The following is a 20,939-nucleotide window of genomic DNA, read 5'->3' as shown; positions in this document are numbered from 1 at the left end:
CCTGAAGAAATTAATAGTAATTTTGAAACATATGTATAAAATCATGACGTATTGGCGTAGAATTGGGGGAGATGGGGGGACACCAATGCTGTGAAGGGGGTGACATTAACATTACACATACACATTATGTACCTACCTCATTTGGTCCCCCTCAATGTTCAAACCAAATCTACGCCATTGTCATGAGCACTCAAATGAGATGAGGACTATAGTCATTTCAGTAACCTTATAAAAGCTGTTTTATACTGCATGGGGCAGGGGCGCTCTCATGGGGGCTGCCATTTTAGAATCACATGACCAGCTGTATACTCACTTAATCTCGCTTAATCTAACCGGCTTGTTATTGGACACTTTCATTCTTGGATTAAATTAATCATGAATGATTGTTAATAGTGATTTTCTACAATGGCATCTGTAACTGAATGTTATTGATTTTGAATGATGCTGCATCCACACCACTAGGTGTCACTGTAAGTCCAAGATGACACAAGCAAAAAGTTACTGAATGCACATTTAATGTTGCTTAGCAGGTATAAATGCATTTCCACAGCAGCTACAGATGCATAAATAATGTTAGGAGATTATATTTAAATATACTGCATGACTGTTATGAGAATATTTAAAAGATGAAATTATGAATATAAAAATCTGACATTTTTGAAAATATGAAATTATGCTTTTCAGTATGAAATTCAATCATTAGATATATGTTCTATCATGACAACAACAAAGATCAAGGCTGCTCTGATGCTGCATTTAATTTAAACAGAAACACAGCCAAAAGCAGCATCAGAACAGCCTTTGATACTGGGGCTGAGGTAGGTCAGAGCAGGCATCATTTAGTCTGGCTTTTGCATCTTTACACAGAATTATGAGCAGGCTTAACTTGACTGTGTAAAGACACCTTTTGAGAAGTGTCTTTCAAATTAGTCCACTGATCCTGCAGGTAATAGTTACCTAAAGAAATTTAAATCTGACATTGACGCATTGTGAAATTCTTGTAAGGTACAAGATGAGACTGTTGTAAAATTATTTTGGCACTGATTTTACCAAATTATTTTGGCAAAATTATGTACTTTTCATTTGTATTCTCAAGTTTCATTACAATGTGCTGTTTGGCTTTGATACTTGTGAAGAAACTGGAAAACAGTTTTATCTTATTAAACTTTCATTAATTTTGGCAAAGTTTCACATTCATGTTAATTATCCAATCACAAACCACAGTTTATGGCATTTGTCAACTAAATTTAACAGTACTTTAAAACACTCTCTGCATCTGAAAAAAGCTAGAAAAACACTTGTTTGTTGTTGTTACAACTGCGGCGCCTGCTATCTCTTCTGTACGCCGCCAGGGGTCGCCATCCCATGAGTATTAACTTCTCACGAACTACATTTCCCATAATCCTCCGCTCAGACTGATTACTCTCACATCTGGTTCACGTTAACTATGGTTATTTAAGTTCCCTGTTTTCTCGCATCCAGTGTGAAGTCTTGTTTGCTTTGTCAACATTTCTGAGCGTTATTTACTTCTGTCTGCTTCTCGTATTTCCTAGCCTGCTTGTGAGTTTTGTGGATTTATTGCCTGTTTACTGGATTACCCTTCTGCCTATCGGATTTACTTGGTTTGCCTTCCTGGACTGTTTGCCTGTGTTCCGAACCACTGCCTGCCTTTTTTTCTGTTTTGTTACGTTGTTTTAATATTTATTCTGTTATTAAAACTGCATATGGATCTTAACACTCCTGCCTCGGCGTCCTTGCTACAGTTGTGCTTATTTCAAGATTTTTAGTCGATATTGATAATTTATTACTGTGTTATTTTTTTAATTTAATTTTTATTTTTCTAACTTCTTTCTTAACCCCCAGGCCTTTAGATATTTGTACTGTTGATTGCGATGTTCAGTTGTAATACCATTTGTTCACTGCTGGAGAAATAATAAAGATTTCTTTTTATTTTATTTTATTTTTTTTATTTAATTTTATTTTATTTTATTTTTTTTTTGACGTTGCAAGTGTTTCTTTTCATCACCAGTGTATTAATAATATTAATAATAATAAAATCAGGTCTTTATAATTTGATTTGTAGGCATTTTTCATCAAAATCATTAATAATAATATAAAAACACCACAGCAAGTGACAAAATGCCCCCATAATAAATTCCTCAATTGTTTTTGTAACAGACAAAAATCTAATCTTGAACTATCTAGTTAGAGGTTTCCAGCAGAATGCTGGAATGATGCTTTCGGAGGAAGAGCAATCATTATCGCCATGCTGTAAGGTCATTCCAAACAGAATTTCCAATAAAAATGACTTTAAAATTGAGTTCCAAATGACCATAATGAGTATGTGTCTATATATATATATATATACCAGAATACATGAAAAGTTATTAATATTCTACATCTGTCTCTAACTAGAATCTCTAGCACCAAAGAACCAAACCGCAGCCATTAGAACAAGAACAATCAGTCACATAAGATTCTTCCAACAGAAAGTGTCTTCTACACAGCTTATAGACATCCCTTAATTTGACATGCACGTTGACCATCCTTGACCATACCAGCCTCTGAGGTCAGCCAATACTGACCTGTTCTGGATACCACTGCCTCAGACAGTCATGTATTTACTAGAAAAACTTTCCTCTGGTGATCTGACCAATCAGATGGACTGATAAGACCCATTTAAAAAACATTTTTCTGCGTCATTTAGCATGAAGAGAGTTGTCGTTTATGTTTGTTTTACTCCTCCCTCATAACTAGGCTGCAGTCCCTCTGTAAAATGTTCCTGAATCCATAAGTGGGACTTCCATAAGGGTGTCTTTCATGCTCAGGTCACTTTGGATTGGGTCATTCTAAAACCACTGCATAACCAAGCTTAAACAGACTGCCCTTGCAGCAATAGTGTTTTAAAGCTCCCAATAATAAAAGCAGAACTTTCTCAAACCGGTGGTGCCTTGTTTGTTTTTTAATTTGGTGAAATGTTTTTTCATCTGCCAGATTTTGGATCTTGGGTATCTTTGCTGGAAACTTTCGTCTTTCTCAGGCATTAATGGTTGGGTATGATACATAAAAACTGAATGCAGATAAGTAGCTGGGCCACACAGTATACAAGTTGTTTAGCCATTATAAATAGTTTTAAATCCCAAATTTGCATAAAATGTAATAATAATAAAAAACTACAGATAAAGGATATAACCAGCAATCAACCATTTCAGATCAGTTTCTGGCTAAACAGGCCAAATGAATTAACCACTCAAATGAATGTTCTAGTTATAAGCACACTTTATTATCCAAAATAAAGTATTTTAATTACAGGTTCAGCCTCCCAGGAGCAACCTAGGGTTAAGTGCATTGCTCAAGGGTGATAAGAAATTCCAGTAATTCTGTTAATAGATCGAGTTAATGGGTCACCTTTCTGAGGATTGAATAAGCAAACTTTTAATTATTTGCCCATATCTGTAATCACAAATCTATCATCACAACTACTGATAAAGTACACATATAGGAAACCAAAAAAAGAGTTTTTGTTTTTTTAGGTTCCATTTTTTTTTTTAACCATTACTGTGTAATTTCATTGCACGTGGAACAGAAAGCAATATTATACCAATTCAAACAATATATATATATGTATATATCTCAAACTCTTAAAAACATGATTAAAAACGTCATGCATTAGGGCAACACACACAGGAGAATTTGCTCCAGGCTCAATAACTTAAATCCCGGCTGTATAATAGGCGCACTCAGCCACGGGAATTTTCACAGGGAGGTAAGGTCCAGTGTTGTATAAAGTTTCCATTTGTCATACTTTTATTTATTTTTATTTTTATCCCTTTTTCTCCCAGTTTGGAATGCCCAATTCCCACTACTTGGTAGGTCCTCGTGGTGGTGCGGTTGCTCACCTCAATCCGGGTGGCGGAGGACAAGTCTCAGTTGCCTCTGCATCTGAGACCGTCAATCCGCTCATCTTATCACGTGGCTCAATGTGCATGACACCGGGGAGAGTCTGCATGTGGAGGCTCATGCTACTCTCCGCGATCCATGCACAACTTACCCTGCACCACACTGAGAGCGAGAACCACTAATCGCAACCACGAGGAGGTTACCCCATGTGACTCTACCCTCCCTAGCAACCGGGCCAATTTGGTTGCTTAGGAGACCTGGCTGGAGTCACTCAGCACACCCTGGATTTGAACTTGCGACTCCAGGGGTGGTAGTCAGCGTCAATGCTCGCTGAGCTACCTAGGCCCCCCCCATTTGTCATACTTGAGTAAAAGTAAAGATACCTTCATGTAAATTGATGTAGCTCATGAGAAAACGACTTAAGTAAAAGTATTAAAGTAACTGATATTAAATTTACTTAAGTATCAAAAGTACAAGTATATTTCATAAATTTCAGAACAGTTCATTAAACCCATGTCAACTTATTTGATTGGTGGTGCTCATCATTTACTCACCCTCATGCCATCCCAGAATACATACAAAGATTTTTAGAAGAATATTTCAGCTCTATGCAAGTGAATGGTGGCCAGACATTTCAAGTTACAAAAAGCACATTAACGGAGCATAAAGTTATCCATAATACTACAGTGTTTAAATCCATGTCCTCTGAAGTGATTCAGTTGGTTTTGGGTGAGAACAAACCAAATTGTAACTCATTTTCACTGTATATCTTGCCATTGCAATCTCTAGGCACGATCATGATTTCAAGCTTGATTTCACTTTCTAGTGCTTGACGCAATAGGTCCTATATGGTGCTATAGGATGTGTAATCGAGTTTGAAATCCTGATCGCCATGGAGACTGCTAATGTCAAGATTTATAGTCAAAAAAGGAGTTATATTTTGGTCTGTTCTCACCCAAAACCAACTGGATCCGTTCAGAAGACATTGGTGAAACCACTGGAGTCTTATGGATTATTCTTATGCTGCATTTAAGTGCTTTTTGGAGCTTCAAAGATCTGGCCACCATTCACTTACATTGAATTGACCTACATAACAGTGATATTCTTCTGAAAATCTTTTTTTGTTTGTTTTCTGCAGAAACAAAATTAAAGTCTGGATTGAATGAGGGTGAGAAAATTATGAGAGAATTTTCATTTTTAAATGAACTATCCCTTTAATGGCACATTCAAGTCACATCAGAATAATCATATTTATGGATTGTGTAAATGAACATCACAGTCCATGAAAATTGGAACATTGAAGGATGGAGTTGAGTCATATTAGTGACCAGAACAGAGACTTGTGCGGGTGGGCTCTTTTCATTTGGGCCAATAAGCAGTAGGCTTTGATGTTCCTGAGCTTGGGGCAAATTCCCGTGTTAGTTGACCCAAAGTGTGGAGTTTTGCTCTAAGATCAAGAACATACTGAATTTAATTTTGCTGTTTGAAGGCCCCTCCTCCAAGCTTCACATATGACGTCTCATACAGCAGCTCGAATGAGGAAAACCCTGTGGAGGCTTGTAGGACCTCTCGAACTGCAAATAATAGGGGTTCGAGTCACTTATCCCAATTTCTAGCATCCTCGTGTATGAACTTACAAATCATATTTTTCAGGGTTTTATTAAATCGTTCCACCAACCCATCTGTCTGTGGGTGGTAAACACTTGTGCGAATCGATTTAATACCTAATAATTCGTATTGTTTGTGTAGTGTTCGTGACATAAATGTAGTGCCTTGAACAGTGAGGATTTCTTTTGGAATCCCCACTCAGGAGATAATTCTGAAGAGTGCCTCTGCAACACTACATGCTGAGATGTTGCGCGGGGCACTGCTTCCAGATATTGCATTGCATAGTCCACCACAAATAATGCAAAGCGATATCCATGTGCAGTCTGTTCTAATGGCCCAATGAGGTCCATTTTCAAAGGGTACCTCGATTAACGGTAGAGGGCGCAATGGCGAATTTGGGGTGGCTGGTGGATTCACCACTGACATTGACGGCACGCCACACACCACCTGTGAATGTCGCCGTGAATCCCCGGCCAAAAAACCAGGCCAATATTCGATTAACTGTTATTTCCTGTCCTAAATGGCCAGCCATTGGATTAAGGTGAGCCACCTGGAAGAGAGCTTCCCGACGGCTCTTCGGGACTAATAACTGGGTTGTATTTTCTTTTGTGTGAGTGTCCTGCGTCACTCAATATAACCTATCTTTGATAATTGAAAAATATGGGCACGTGAGCGCGACGTTAGGCTGGAGCTGTTGACCATCGATTACTCTCACTTGGTCAAATGCATGTTTGAGGGACTTGTCTCGTGAACCCCTTCAGGGAACTCCCTGAGGGCAGGGAATCCCTCCCTTGCATCATTGTGACACGGAGCAGATGTAGACGGCCCTGGCACCACCTCCCCAGCCATAGCATCGCACATCATACACCAAGGCATTATTTCACAGGACTCATCCGCACATATTTCCCTTAACAAATTCTTGAAATCAGGCCAATTCGTCCCCAAAATTAGTGGATGGGTGAGGCGGATATTAACCGCTGCCTCCACTCTATGTTTTCTTCCCCTGAATAGTATCTCAACGGTATCCGATATGCCCCAGCTCAGTCGGGCGGCCTGTGGAGCGTCGGGAGTCCGGACCAGCATACCTAACTCCATTATGGGGTAATGGTCCTGGAAATGCCCTGGATCCCTGCAGCTCCAACAGACCGGCCCAGGACCCCCTCCTACACCCGTGGGACCAGACTTGCCAACCTGGAAGGGATAGCAGAAAGAGGCAGGGTTAGCAAGGGAGACAGGGAGAAGACCACTTAAGCGGGGAGGAAAATTGGGAACAGGACCGCAACAGTCTTTTTGCCCCAGACTCTGTATTTTAGGCAATGGGGCGGTCATTAATATAGGGAATAAATACATAAAAAAAATTGGGTCCTAGCCAGTGTTATGATCAACAGACATACTTAGGGGATGGAAGTCGGCTGGAGTGCCCTCATTTCAAGAGTGGTATACAGAGATGGGCAGGGTAATTGAAGAAATGTCATATAGAAGGCTTGGCAACTTGGGTTTATTCAATAAAAAAATGGGGCAGTGGAGAGAGTTCTTTTGTTTTAAATGTGTTTGATTATTATATATATATATATATATATATATATATATATATATATATATATATATATTTTTTTTTTCTTCTGCATGTATACTCGGGCTTTGACCACAGGGATACTTGTTGAGCGTCAGGGTGGGGTTGGGGATTGGGAGGGGGAAAGGGAAATAATGAGGTTTAAGGGGGATAATGTTTAACTCTGTGCATGTATATTTTGCTTTGATATGTGTCATGTTTGAGAATCAACCAATATAAATGTTAATCTGAAAAAAAAAAAAAAAGCATTATAAACAAGTGTCACAACATGGTGCAATACAGAGGTGAAAATTACATTTGTTTCAAGATTTTAAACAGTTGAGTATACTGTACGTGTAGAGGGTGTACATGTAGAGTGTAGGTTTTAGCTTAATCCACACATCGCAATATACAACATGCCACATAGCATGCAATGAATTTGGGCTGTTTTGACATCTGCAAAGGAATGGCATTATCCAGGATATCCAGTCTGCTGTGGGCATGAGTTCCTGTTTTGGGACTGACTAAATTCACAGTGGCCCTTACTTTTTCTATTTAAAGTCCACAGGATATTGTGAAGAATACCCCAAACATTTAATAGCTTTCTTCCGGTGTAATGGAGGAAGAATTGTATCCTGTGTTCACACGGTGTTAACTCGCATCTTCCCTTATCTTCCCTTTAATGACATTTACAGATCTGAAATGTTACTCAATCAGTTAATAGGATTTGCACATCTACTATGTTACATAAGGAATAGACAATTCCATTACAGTCTTGTAAATATACTGTTCATGTTAATCATAAACATTATTATTATATTGTTTCATTGCCATTATGTTGCCTTTGTAATTTTAAATCTTGCTACATCTTAAAGGAATAGTTCTTTTGGTGATCTTCTGTGGAACACCAAAAGAAGAACATTTGAAGAATGTTGAATGTTGCTCTTTTCCATACAATGAAAGTAAATAGTGACAAAAGCACAAAACACTATTCAACATGGCAGTGTAGTACTCCTGAAAAAGGAGAATAATGAGAGAAGGAACAACTTGGATGCAATGCTTCACCAGTGGCACGTATCACGAGAGTTCTATGTGCATGCACGCAGCGACACGGGCACACAGGTGCGTAAAGGAACGACTAATTACCCACACATGAAACAGAACATTACGTAAAACATACACTCATGAATATAACTTTTAGCATTTATGGTTTATAATTTGAATTACCAAAGAAAACTGTATAAACTCAACATTAATTTCTGTATCTCTATTTTAATCTGCAAATAAAGTGATTGTTTTATAACGCTTGTCCGTCTCCTTTCATCTCATGGTAGTGTACTGCTTTCTAATTAAATTATTTGCCTCTGTAAATACCTTTGAATGCACAAAAATTAGTTGTTTTTTCAGTATATCACACTCTCCCCCACAAAATAAGATGTCGTCCTGACATCAAGGCACATTAGTGTAAATCACCATTACCTTTAGTTAAATCACTTAACCCTTTTAAATTCACTTTACACTTGTAGAACAGTAACCTGTCACAAACAATAGGCTTTTCAAACAACCACAAATTTCACATTACTGAAACAAACACTTTCAATAATGACACTTTAGGTTCACTTTTTAAAGACAGTCCTTGTTGGCTGATTAACAGCATTATTTGGCTCAAGTGCAGTGGACTAGTGTCCCAAATAAGAGTTCCAATTTCAAAGGCAATAATTAATATTCATTTTGAAAAACAGTCCATTTAACAAAACAGTCCATGCATTTGCAAGAATTGCTCTCAAGTCCTGGCCGATGCCTCAAAAACAAAACTCAAAAAGATTCAAAGTCTCTCAAGAATGTTTCAAGGGAAGTTTCAAAGTGTTCACTTTTCATTTTGCGTCTATAGGCCTTTTAACCCTTTAAAGCCTGAGCCCAAAATTCCATTCTGGGCCAGAGTATGATATTCATATCCATATTACATTCATATGACATCACACACCTGAACTGTATATACCATATTGAAAAGAACTAGGGCTTTCAAATGATATAAATATATGTATGATTATTTAAGGCTAATCATCCTTTATCAAAAAGATTTCACACAGCAACTTTTACAAAAAACTGCATTTTCAACCATTTTAATTACAAGCTAGAGGGAAACTTAGAGTGTAAGAAATATACATAATTTTGTGGGAAATGTAGAATAGCAGACAGATTAGAAATATAATCTATTGTTTAAAAGTTATGACCATTCTAGTGATTAGTGGGAAAATGGAATAAAACAAACATTTAGAATGTTAAGATACATTTCACATGACCACTCCTCAAATACTCCTTTTGAGCACCTGTAATAATAAATTGAGATTGCATCTGAAATTGAAGGACACAAACACTGAAATATACATTTTATGTGTTCAATATAACACACACTTTATTTAATTTGAACATTAGAATTACACACTAATTACACAGCAAAACATACAAAATCAAACTTTCGAACTATCTGCAGTAAATACATTTTTAATAAAGGAGTGCAGGAACAGAATATATATAAATTCATAAATACTCAACAACTGCAATACCTGTGGAGAAGAGGCGAGAACAACAACACCAGTAAACATGGCTGGGGATCAGATTCCATCTCATCCTCCATCTCCTCATGGTCTGGGTCTTCCTGCAGTAGTTTCTGGTCCAGCAGATCTTCCTCCTGTGTGCTCATGCCCTCATGAACCATGTCCTCCTCTGCTATGAAACTAAGCTCATCAGCAGTCAGCTGCCTCCTCCTCTTGAGGGTGCGGAGCAGAGAGCCATAGTCTCTATCCATCTCTACAACAGAAAAGTACAACAATCGGTAGCCAGCAGTTTTCACAAATCCGTACACTGAATAGTCAAAGGCTTGCAGACTAACCAGAATGTCCAACTGCAGACAGCCCTCTCACATTTTCCTTGTGAACAGGAAGCTACACACAACCTAAAATCATGTCTATGTGATGGATGGGTAAGGCTATCTGCTAAATTATAGGAAGATATCTACCATTTTTTTTTATTACATGGAAAATCAACAAGCTAGATAACTTATCTAACTAGCAGGCCAGTTTCCAGGCAGGTCTGAACAGCGTCTGCTCTCTGCCTCACATTACTTCAGGCGGCTTTTAACAAGTGACAAAATTGGCCAAAGTTATAGATATTTAGCTAAAAATGTACATAGTATTGCTAGCTAATGTTTATTTAGCAAGTTTCACAGAGACTTGCTCAAAAATAGAGGCTAGCTGCCTGTCCGATGAACGGCAGAAATAACTAGCGTTACTCCTACAAACAAATGCTTCATAACTAAAACGTTTTGACTTTCAATAGACAATATTGACAACACGCGTTAAATAACTAGTCTTACCTTGAAAGATCGCCTCAGTTTTCAATTTGAAGCAGTAAATCCAACACTTGAGGTAATCTCCCGGCATATCCTCTCTGGCTCCGCTCAGGCAAATGGAGGATGACGATACATTTATTCACACCCAGTAACCACTTAAACATTCATATGTGCTTTTAGTTTATATTGCCATGAGTATCTGGCAGTTTTCAGAAATAAAATCGATGATTGGACGGCGAAGATATAGAGACAGGAACCATGGGAATAATTGTTCCCAAATTTGAATGCTCCGGCTGGTAAGGGTTAAACAGTCCATATTCACTTGGCCTGACAACAGCCCATTTTCTTTTTTAAAGTAACAGTCCTTTGTTTTAGCAACAGTTATTTGCCATCAACAAAGGAAATGGTGTACGTGTTAAATGTTCTGCATGATGGCAATTCATACCATTACAGTCCTTGCAACACCATGTGTGACCAGTTAATATAGAAGTTTTTCGGGGATTTCAGTTCACAGTGAATAACAGACAGGTGAGGGCTGAGGATAGTAAAGCAGCATTGACACCCAAGAAGTCACAGTTGATGTCCATGGAAGTTCAAAGTGTGGGTAGCACTCTTCACTTGCTATTTGCACATTATAGCATGAAGGACTTCCAAGGTTATCATAAGTAAACCTCTTTGGTGACCGTCGTTGTCTCACAGAGAATTGATAGCTTCTCTGTCCCTGTTCGGTCCTGGTACCCGATTCCAGTGCTTGGAATGGTTCCTCTACAGGTACGTTTTGTTCTTCATCTGTTAAATTCACTGGTTCTTTTATCCATTTGTTTTCAGGAAGTTCAGGCATATTTTCTTTTACAGGTGCATAGACAGGTGCTGGTACATCTTGTCCTGATTCAGCTGAAGGTGGCAGTGCTGTCGACTCAGGAATTGGTTCAAAAGGATCTGATGAATCCTCATGAGGAGTTGACTGTTGTGGTAGGGTTTCCTCTTCCCTCCGATTATGACTATCTGGCTGTGTACTCAACTGGTAGGGCTCTTCTTGGAAATAGTATTCATTGGTCACACTCACTGTCATTCTCTGACTCACTTTCTTCCCTCCTCTCCGCAGGTGGAGTGGTGTTGTTTTGTCGGTGCCTTTGCTTTGGTTTAGTTTCTGGTGGGGGATCAATATCAAGAGGTAAGTGATCACATGGTAACAGAAGATTACGATGCGACACTCTTGATCTTCCTTTACCCTGCTCAGGCTTCACTTCATAAATTGGAACATCATCAGCAACTTGGTGTACAAACAATGTGGACTTGGTCTTCCCAATAATTCCTGAGTTTTAGAGGTCCTCCTCTTGGGGTCAGGTTCTTTACAAGGACTCTGCTTCTTGGATTTAGATCTGTGCATCTAACCTTGTTGTCATAATTACTTTAGTTTCTTTCTTTGGATTTTTTCTATGTTCTCTGGCGATATCTTGGGCCTCTTGCATTCTTTTTTTACCACTTTTACATGTATTCACTTTGACTAACAGAACTGTTATCAGAGTTGAGCCCGAAGAGTGCAATGATGGGGCGTCTTGGAGAGCGACCAGACAAGAGGTAGAAAGGTGAGAAACCAGTAACTTCACACTCGGTACAGTTATAGGCATATTAACTTGTTCAGTGACTCTTTCCAGTTTGAATTCTGTATCTCTGTCAGGGTTTTCAGCATTTGCAACAATGTTCAGTTAAATCTTTCCATCTGCCCATTTCCTTGAGGGTGGTAGGAGTGGTCCTTGAACCGGTGACGCCACCATACTTTGAGTTGTGTGAAGAATTGATTTTCAAATTCACCACCTTAGTCATGGTGTATTCTGGTTGGGAACCCGAACTTCAGTGTGATATCATTGAGTCGGTCAGCCACTTTTTTTCCAGATTTTGAGGTTGTTGCATAGGCCCGGGCAAATCTTATGAAGTGGTCAATTACGTCAAGTATATATTCATATCCTCCCTTGCATTTGTCCAAGTGAAGAAAATCAACTGACATAAGTTCAAATGGGCGAGTTGTTGTAATGGTCTTTAGGGGTGATCTTGTCTCTCAGCATGGTTTTTGTTTAATGCAGGAGCAGGCCCACAGTACATGGTGTTCTATGTCTCTCTAAATGTAAGGCCAGGAGAAACAATCTCTGATCAGGCTTGTGGTGTGGTCAACATCCTGATGTCCCATCTCATCGTGCAGTTCCTTTAGAACAGTTTTCTTAAATTTTGCAGCCAATAAAAGCTGTATCCTCCGAGATGCTTTTTCTGTGTAAAATGTTATGCTCGTCCAACATCAGTTTATCCCATTCTCACAGAAGGCCTTTGGATATTGGACTCGCTGACCACTACTGCCTAGAAGATAGTTTTTATCCTGACTGTAAGTAGCTAATTACAAACTATGTCTTTATCCTCTCTCTGAGCTTGTCTGATCTCTTCTTTTGACAGGGGTTTGATGGATGTGGTGTTGGTCTCTACCCATGCTGGTACACTCCGAGAAGCTGCAGCGTAGGACCATGGTAAGTCGGAGTCATTCTCGACTTCCACTGCTTGTATCATGGCTCCTACGGAGTCTGATGAGAGCTCCTCGGTACATTCTCTCATGGTTGTTTCCAGGCCAGCCGGCATCCTGAACAATGAGTCAGCATCAATGTTTTCTTTACCTGGGTGATATCGAATGGTAAAGTGAAAGTCTGCAAGCTCAGAAACCAATCGGCACCCAGTGGCATTAAACTTTGCAGAGGACGGCACGTAAGTGAGGGGATTGTTATCACTGAACACAGTTAAGGTTGGTGCATAATAGAGGTCATCTCGAAACTTTTCTGTGATAGCCCATTTGAGGGCTAGAAACTCCAACTTAGTAATTTTTCTCTGCTGCCGTCAAGGTTCGAGCCATAGGCTATTACTCTTAGCTTGCCATTCTGATTCTGATACAAGACCTTGGTTGAACAGATCTGTATGGAGCACAAACGGTTGTGAAAAGTCTGGGAATCCCAACACTGGAGGCTGAACCAGGCAATCAATCAGTTTTGACAATATTTCTTGGTGCTCTGTCCACTCAGTTGGCTTACTGGATGGAACCACGTGACTTTTTCTGATGGTTCCTCCTCTGGCTATAATAACTCAGCAGGCCTAAGTTTTTCCATAACTCTCCCACAGTGCTTAGCCTCTTATCCTTGAGTGCTGTTATGGTGACAGTGTCTGCAGGATCCATATGGCTACCTTCAGCTGAAACGAGTCTACCCAAGTAACGCACTTAGTTCTTGAACAGCTCATACTTCCATGGTTTCTGCTTCACTCCATGGGCTTGCAATCATTGCAGCACTTTCCTCACCGCTTCAACATGTTCATCAAATGACTTTATAAAAAGCTACCTCACTCTGTTGCTCATCTGGGTAGTTGAGGGACAAATGTGACTGGGCGGGTTCTGCCGATCAAGGAGATCAACTGCCCAACATCTATCATAGCGGTGCCTCCAAAATTGTAGTTCTCCTGAAAAAGAATGAGAGAAGGATGCGATGCTTCACCAATGGTGATTTATCTTGAATGAAGCGTATCGCGAGTGTTCTCTCAGTGTATGTGCACAGCAACGCAGACACGCAGGTGCATAAAGGAATGACTAATTATGCACACACATAACAGAACATTACATAAAACATACACTCTTATGAATAACTTTTAGCATTTAGTGTTTAAAATTTGAAATACCATTTGCATGACTGCTATGCAACAGCTCCAACAGACCAAATACTACATGAAATTAGTGAAACTAAACTCCAATTAGACAATACACCAAAAATTCAGTTTCAATTGCAACGGTTACGTTTAATCAACTTCGAACACAAGGATAAATCAGGAAAATATTTATCAAACCAGTTTAAAAAAAAAAAAAAAAAAAAACGTTATTGGAAGACAAAAATACAACTCAAAGCATCATTGCGGTTGGACCTTCTCTCTAAATATGTTAATCAAGAATATAATTCATCACTACAGAAAAACCAAACTCAGAATTTCATCAAGAAATTTTCCTTACTCGAATTCAACTTGCCGGTGAGCTGATACTTGCTCTCACTTTCTCTTTTCTTCCGTGTGTATAGGCGTATTGATAATGAAGTATGTGTATGTGGTTAACGCGGGCACCGACTCGTTAACCGTGGCAGGCGCGGGCACCGACTCGTTAACCGTGGCAGGCGCGGGCGCTGGTTTTGGCCCGGGGTTCCCGCCATAATTCACAGTGAAATGGGGAAAAGGAGTGGAGTTACCTTGGAGCAAGGTGCAGTGGAAGGCTTGGAGCAAGGAGCCATGGAAGGCTGGAGGATGTCCACTGTGGGAGGAAATTCAAAGTACACATCCTCCACACCCACAGTGAATGGTGAGCAAAGTCGCAGAGCGTCCAGTGAGGACCCGCCGGAGGCATCCGCTCCTTCAGTGCACTATTCAGACCAGCCCTGAAGAAAATGACCAGAGCATGGTCATCATAGTGCACCAAATTCACGAGATGGAGAAACTCACGCACGTGATCCTCAACTGGATGTCTCCTTGCTTGAGGAGGAGGATTCTTATGGGCAGTATATCCATTTATTGGTCCTTTTGTCATCAGTTCTTCTGTAACGTTGGTTCAAGGAATTGAAGAGAGGAGATGCAGGAGCAACGTTTCAATCTTTTAATAGTAGAGGCAGGAGTGGAACAAATACAGAATATCAGTCAAGGACTCGCTGGAGTAGAATAAACACTGGAGTGGAACAAAATATGATGCTAACATAACAATACAGCATGACAATACAAGAACTGACAAGGAATGAACAGAACTGGAGGGTATTTATACACAAAGGTGCTGATGAGGGAACAGAGGACAGGTGAGGAGGATTTGGAACAGATGGCAGTGATGAGGGCAGTGCATTATGGGAAGTGTAGTCCAGGGGAAACTAAGGATGACACAAAAACCATATCAAAATAAGAGTCCACAGAACAGAACAGTGAATAACTTTGACAACACCATACCACATAATACACCACTAGGCTCCAACTTATAGACACTATGAAACTTACAATTCACCATTACTTCTAACCTCCAAGAATTATAACTGAATTATCAATGACCCATAGATATACTATAGATATAGACATTTCAAGTTCAATTCTACCCCTTGACCCACCCAATTATAAACTCACAATTAATGGGCGGTATTCTTTATTCTTTATTGACGACCTCGGACTGCAGTGCGTGGTGTTGGTATGGGGCGGGTGTGTTCTGGCTGTGGTCGCATGAGCGGTGGGCTATGGTCTGTCTCTGGTTGGGATGTTGGGCCCCTCGCTCTGTGTGGTGAATTACTGCCGAGCGGTCAGGGTGGTGGAACCCTGCTTTAAATCTCTTATCTATTTTCAATTAATGACCTAAATCTGCCAGAAGTAAATGGCTTCCACACTGAAGTGTATATATATATATATATATATATATATATATATATATATATATATATATATATATATATACACTATATTGCCAAAAGTATTCGCTCATCTGCCTTTAGACGCATATGAACTTAAGTGACATCCCATTCTTAATCCATAGGGTTTAATATGATGTCAGCCCACCCTTTGCAGCTATAACAGCTTCAACTCTTCTGGGAAGGCTTTCCACAAGGTTTAGGAGTGTGTTTATGGGAATTTTTGACCATTCTTCCAGAAGCACATTTGTGAGGTCAGACACTGATGTTGGACGAGAAGGCCTGGCTCGCAGTCTTCGCTCTAATTCATCCCAAAGGTGCTCTATCGGGTTGAGGTCAGGACTCTGTGCAGGCCAGTCAAGTTCTTCCACACCAAACTTGCTCATCCATGTCTTTATGGACCTTGCTTTGTGCACTGGTGCGCAGTCATGTTGGAACAGGAAGGGGACATCCCCAAACTGTTCCCACAAAGTCGGGAGCATGGAATTGTCCAAAATCTCTTGGTATGCTGAAGCATTCAGAGTTCCTTTCACTGGAACTAAGGGGCCAAGCCCAGCTCCTGAAAAACATCCCCACACCATAATCCCCCCTCCACCAAACTTCACTGTTGGCACAATGCAGTCAGACAAGTACCGTTCTCCTGGCAACCGCCAAACCCAGACTCATCCATCAGATTGCCAGATGGAGAAGCGTGATTCGTCACTCCAGAGAACGCGTCTCCACTGCTCTAGAGTCCAGTGGCGGCGTGCTTTACACCATTGCATCCGATGCTTTGCATTGCACTTGGTGATGTATGGCTTGGATGCAGCTGCTCGGCTATGGAAACCCATTCCATGAAGCTCCCTACGCACTGTTCTTGAGCTAATCTGAAGGCCACATGAACTTTGGAGGTCTGTAGTGATTGACTCTGCAGAAAGTCGGCACTATGCGCCTCAGCATCCGCTGACCCCGCTCTGTCATTTTACGTGGCCTACCACTTCATGGCTGAGTTGCTGTCATTCCCAATCGCTTCCACTTTGTTATAATACCACTGACAGTTGACTGTGGAATATTTAGTAGTGAGGAAATTTCATGACTGGACTTGTTGCACAGGTGGCATCCTATCACAGTACCACACTGGAATTCACTGAGCTCCTGAGAGCGGCCCATTCTTTCACAAATGTTTGTAGAAGCAGTCTGCATGCCTAGGTGCTTCATTTTATACACCTGTGGCCATGGAAGTGATTGGAACACCTGAATTCAATTATTTGGATGGGTGAGCGAATACTTTTGGCAATATAGTGTATATATTATAAAACAGTGGACCTGCCCTATTATGTTCCCATCCTGTGAACACAAGCCTTGCAACACCTGGGCCGTATAAATGGAACTCTCCACCAGGTGGTGATGGTGTTGACCACACTGGTTGCAGTGACCCTGGAAATAAGTTGTGCTCTCAGAGTACATTTAGCCCAGGTAGCAGTGGTGATGACCACACCAACCAAAGGGACCTGAGAGGCAGAGCTTATTCCTGCAAGGCAGGACTTATGGCCTTTGATCTGGGAGTGGGTTACTGTGGGGACCCAGTATGTGGAGTGGGGTGTCCTGGTATTGCAGCTAGGGACGGGTTTGTGGACCCTCGCTTGGGTGGCTGCGGCAGGGGGAGCGTGTGTCCTGGATCACTGCCAAGCACGGTAGCCTGGAGCTAATAGTAAATAAAGAATTGTCCAAAATTTCCTTCGTATTCCACATCATATAAATATACAGGTGCTGGTCATATAATTAGAATATCATCAAAAAGTTGATTTATTTCACTAATTCCATTCAAAAAGTGAAACTTGTATATTATATTCATTCATTACACACAGACTGATATATTTCAAATGTTTATTTCTTTTAATTTTGATGATTATAACTGACAACTAAGGAAAATCCCAAATTCAGTATCTCAGAAAATTAGAATATTGTGAAAAGGTTCAATATTGAAGACACCTGGTGCCACACTCTAATCAGCTAATTAACTCAAAACACCTGCACAGGCCTTTAAATGGTCTCTCAGTCTAGTTCTGTACGCTACACAATCATGGGGAAGACTGCTGACTTGACAGTTGTCCAAAAGATGACCATTGACACGTTGCACAAGGAGGGCAAGACACAAAAGGTCATTGCAAAAGAGGCTGGCTGTTCACAGAGCTCTGTGTCCAAGCACATTAATAGAGAGGTGAAGGGAAGGAAAAGATGTGGTAGAAAAAAGTGTACAAGCAATAGGGATAACCGCACCCTGGAGAGGATTGTGAAACAAAACCCATTCAAAAATGTGGGGGAGAACCACTACGCACAGACGTATGCAAGACATGGGTTTCAGCTGTCGCATTCCTTGTGTCAAGCCACTCTTGAACAACAGACAGCGTCTGAAGCGTCTCGCCTGGGCTAAAGACAAAAAGGACTGGACTGCTGCTGAGTGGTCCAAAGTTATGTTCTCTGATGAAAGTAAATTTTGCATTTCCTTTGGAAATCAGGGTCCCAGAGTCTGGAGGAAGAGAGGAGAGGCACACAATCCACGTTGCTTGAGGTCCAGTGTAAAGTTTCCACAGTCAGTGATGGTTTGGGGTCCCATGTCATCTGCTGGTGTTGGTCCACTGTGTTTTCTGAGGTCCAAGGTCAACGCAGCCGTATACCAGGAAGTTTTAGAGCACTTCATGCTTCCTGCTGCTGACCAACTTTATGGAGATGCAGATTTCATTTTCCAACAGGACTTGGCACCTGCACACAGTGCCAAAGCAACCAGTATCTGGTTTAAGGACCATGGTATCCCTGTTCTTAATTGGCCAGCAAACTCGCCTGACCTTGACCCCATAGAAAATCTATGGGGTACTGTGAAGAGGAAGATGCGATATGCCAGACCCAACAATGCAGAAGAGCTGAAGGCCACTATCAGAGCAACTGGGCTCTCATAACACCTGAGCAGTGCCACAGACTGATCGACTCCATGCCACGCCGCATTGCTGCAGTAATTGAGGCAAAAGGAGCCCCAACTAAGTATTGAGTGCTGTACATTGTCATACTTTTCATGTTCATACTTTTCAGTTGGCCAAGATTTCTAAAAATCCTTTCTTTGTATTGGTCTTAAGTAATATTCTAATTTTCTGAGATACTGAATTTGGGATTTTCCTTAGTTGTCAGTTATAATCATCAAAATTAAAAGAAATAAACATTTGAAATATATCAGTCTGTGTGTAATGAATGAATATAATATACAAGTTTCACTTTTTGAATGGAATTAGTGAAATAAATCAACTTTTTGATGATATTCTAATTATATGACCAGCACCTGTATATACACATACACCCCTTGTCTACTGCAAAGCCAATATATACATAGTTCTCCACCCTTATTATTACATCTCTACACATATAATACATATATCAAAATACATATAAAAAAGTTAATTTGCTAAAGTTGTACCATATACCTACCTTTTATTTTTTCAACAGGTTTCTTAAAGAAATATATATATGTAGATATATAATACCGGTCAAAAGTTTTGAAACACACTCATTCTTTATATTTTTTCTTTATTCTTTAATCTTTATTCACTGTTACTCTCTGACCTTTTTTCCCCCTTATCTTTTGAAACTATATCTATTTATGTGCTGCACATATATTGCTGTTCTTTATTTGTATTTATCAATCTCTTGTGCTTACCTCTCCTTTTGTTCTCTCTTATTTACTTATGTATTCTCTTTTTTCTTTTTCCTCAAGAGGTTTGTAATTTTCTTCACTGTAGTAAATTTCTTGATTGTCTCTCTGTATGTATAAATGCAATATAAAAAATTATATATATAATTTGAATTACCAAAGAAAACTGTATTCACACAATAACATTAATTACTATATCTCTATTTTAATCTGTAAATAAAGTGATTGTTTTATAACTCTTCAGTCTCCATTCATTTCTGAAAACTGTAAATACCTTTATAATTCACAAACATTATGTAATTATTTGCCTCTGTAAATACCTTTGAATGCACAAGAATTAAATTTTTTTCAGTATACCACATCAGCATGATCATTTTTCAAAATTCCTCTTTTTATGTTCCACTTAAAAAGTCATACGACATGAGGGTGAATAAATAATGCCAGAATTTTCATATTTTGGGTGAACTATTCAAGTGTAACCTACAATTGTTACCTCAAAGATCAATTTCTACTTTATCTAACACATAAAAAATGACTTTTGTTGGTGTAACCTAACTTGTCAGGTTCACTGAAAAAAATTCTAAGAAGTTTTCCAGACAAAATACTTTTTGTTAACAAAAACAAAAGATTGTTTGTTATCTTTACAATGCATCATCATGTCTCAATCCTAAGTAGAAAACCTTGTCATATTTATTGCTAATTTGAGTAAATTTCAAAGGTAAATAATACAATTTTTTATAAAATTTTATTTTAAAACTTATGTTTAAGTACCATGTACATCAGATTTGTAAGTAAAAGCTACTGTATTAACTAAAATATATATATATTTTTAAATGTACTTGCTCATTTGAATCAATATTATGTCATGAAGTTGAGTATATTTTCTTAATTTTTATATCATTTAAATGTAGTACTTGGAAAAACTGTGTGAAAAACTTGCAAAATAAAACTTAAGTCTTTCAACACTGATAGCACATGTATTTCAACCAGACGTCTATTTGATGTGTGTGCATCTGGAAGATGTTTATATATATATATATATATATATATATATATATATATATATATATATATAAAGTTGTTTGCAGTTCGTTTATACGATGTTTCCTCTCTGGTGTCAATAAAACATTCAGCAGATGTCTTTGAGATGTTTGTGATTTAGATTGTTTGTAAATCTGATCTTTTAAAGATGTTTATCAGATGTTAATTAGATTGTGATACTTTCCAGATGAAAAGATCTAAAACAGACTGAGATGTACTTGCTGTCTGGTTAGTCTTTTTTCAGTGTTGATTTAGTCAGATTAAATACAATTTTTGACTTTAACCTCTTAATAAAACCAGTTAGTTTAGGTGTTAACACATAATCTTTTTTAGTGATCTGACAAAACATTTTTACAATGTAAT

This window comes from Myxocyprinus asiaticus, chromosome 25, assembly GCF_019703515.2.
Source record: "Myxocyprinus asiaticus isolate MX2 ecotype Aquarium Trade chromosome 25, UBuf_Myxa_2, whole genome shotgun sequence".
NCBI lineage: Eukaryota > Metazoa > Chordata > Actinopteri > Cypriniformes > Catostomidae > Myxocyprinus > Myxocyprinus asiaticus.
Note: the sequence above shows the minus strand (reverse complement) of the source record.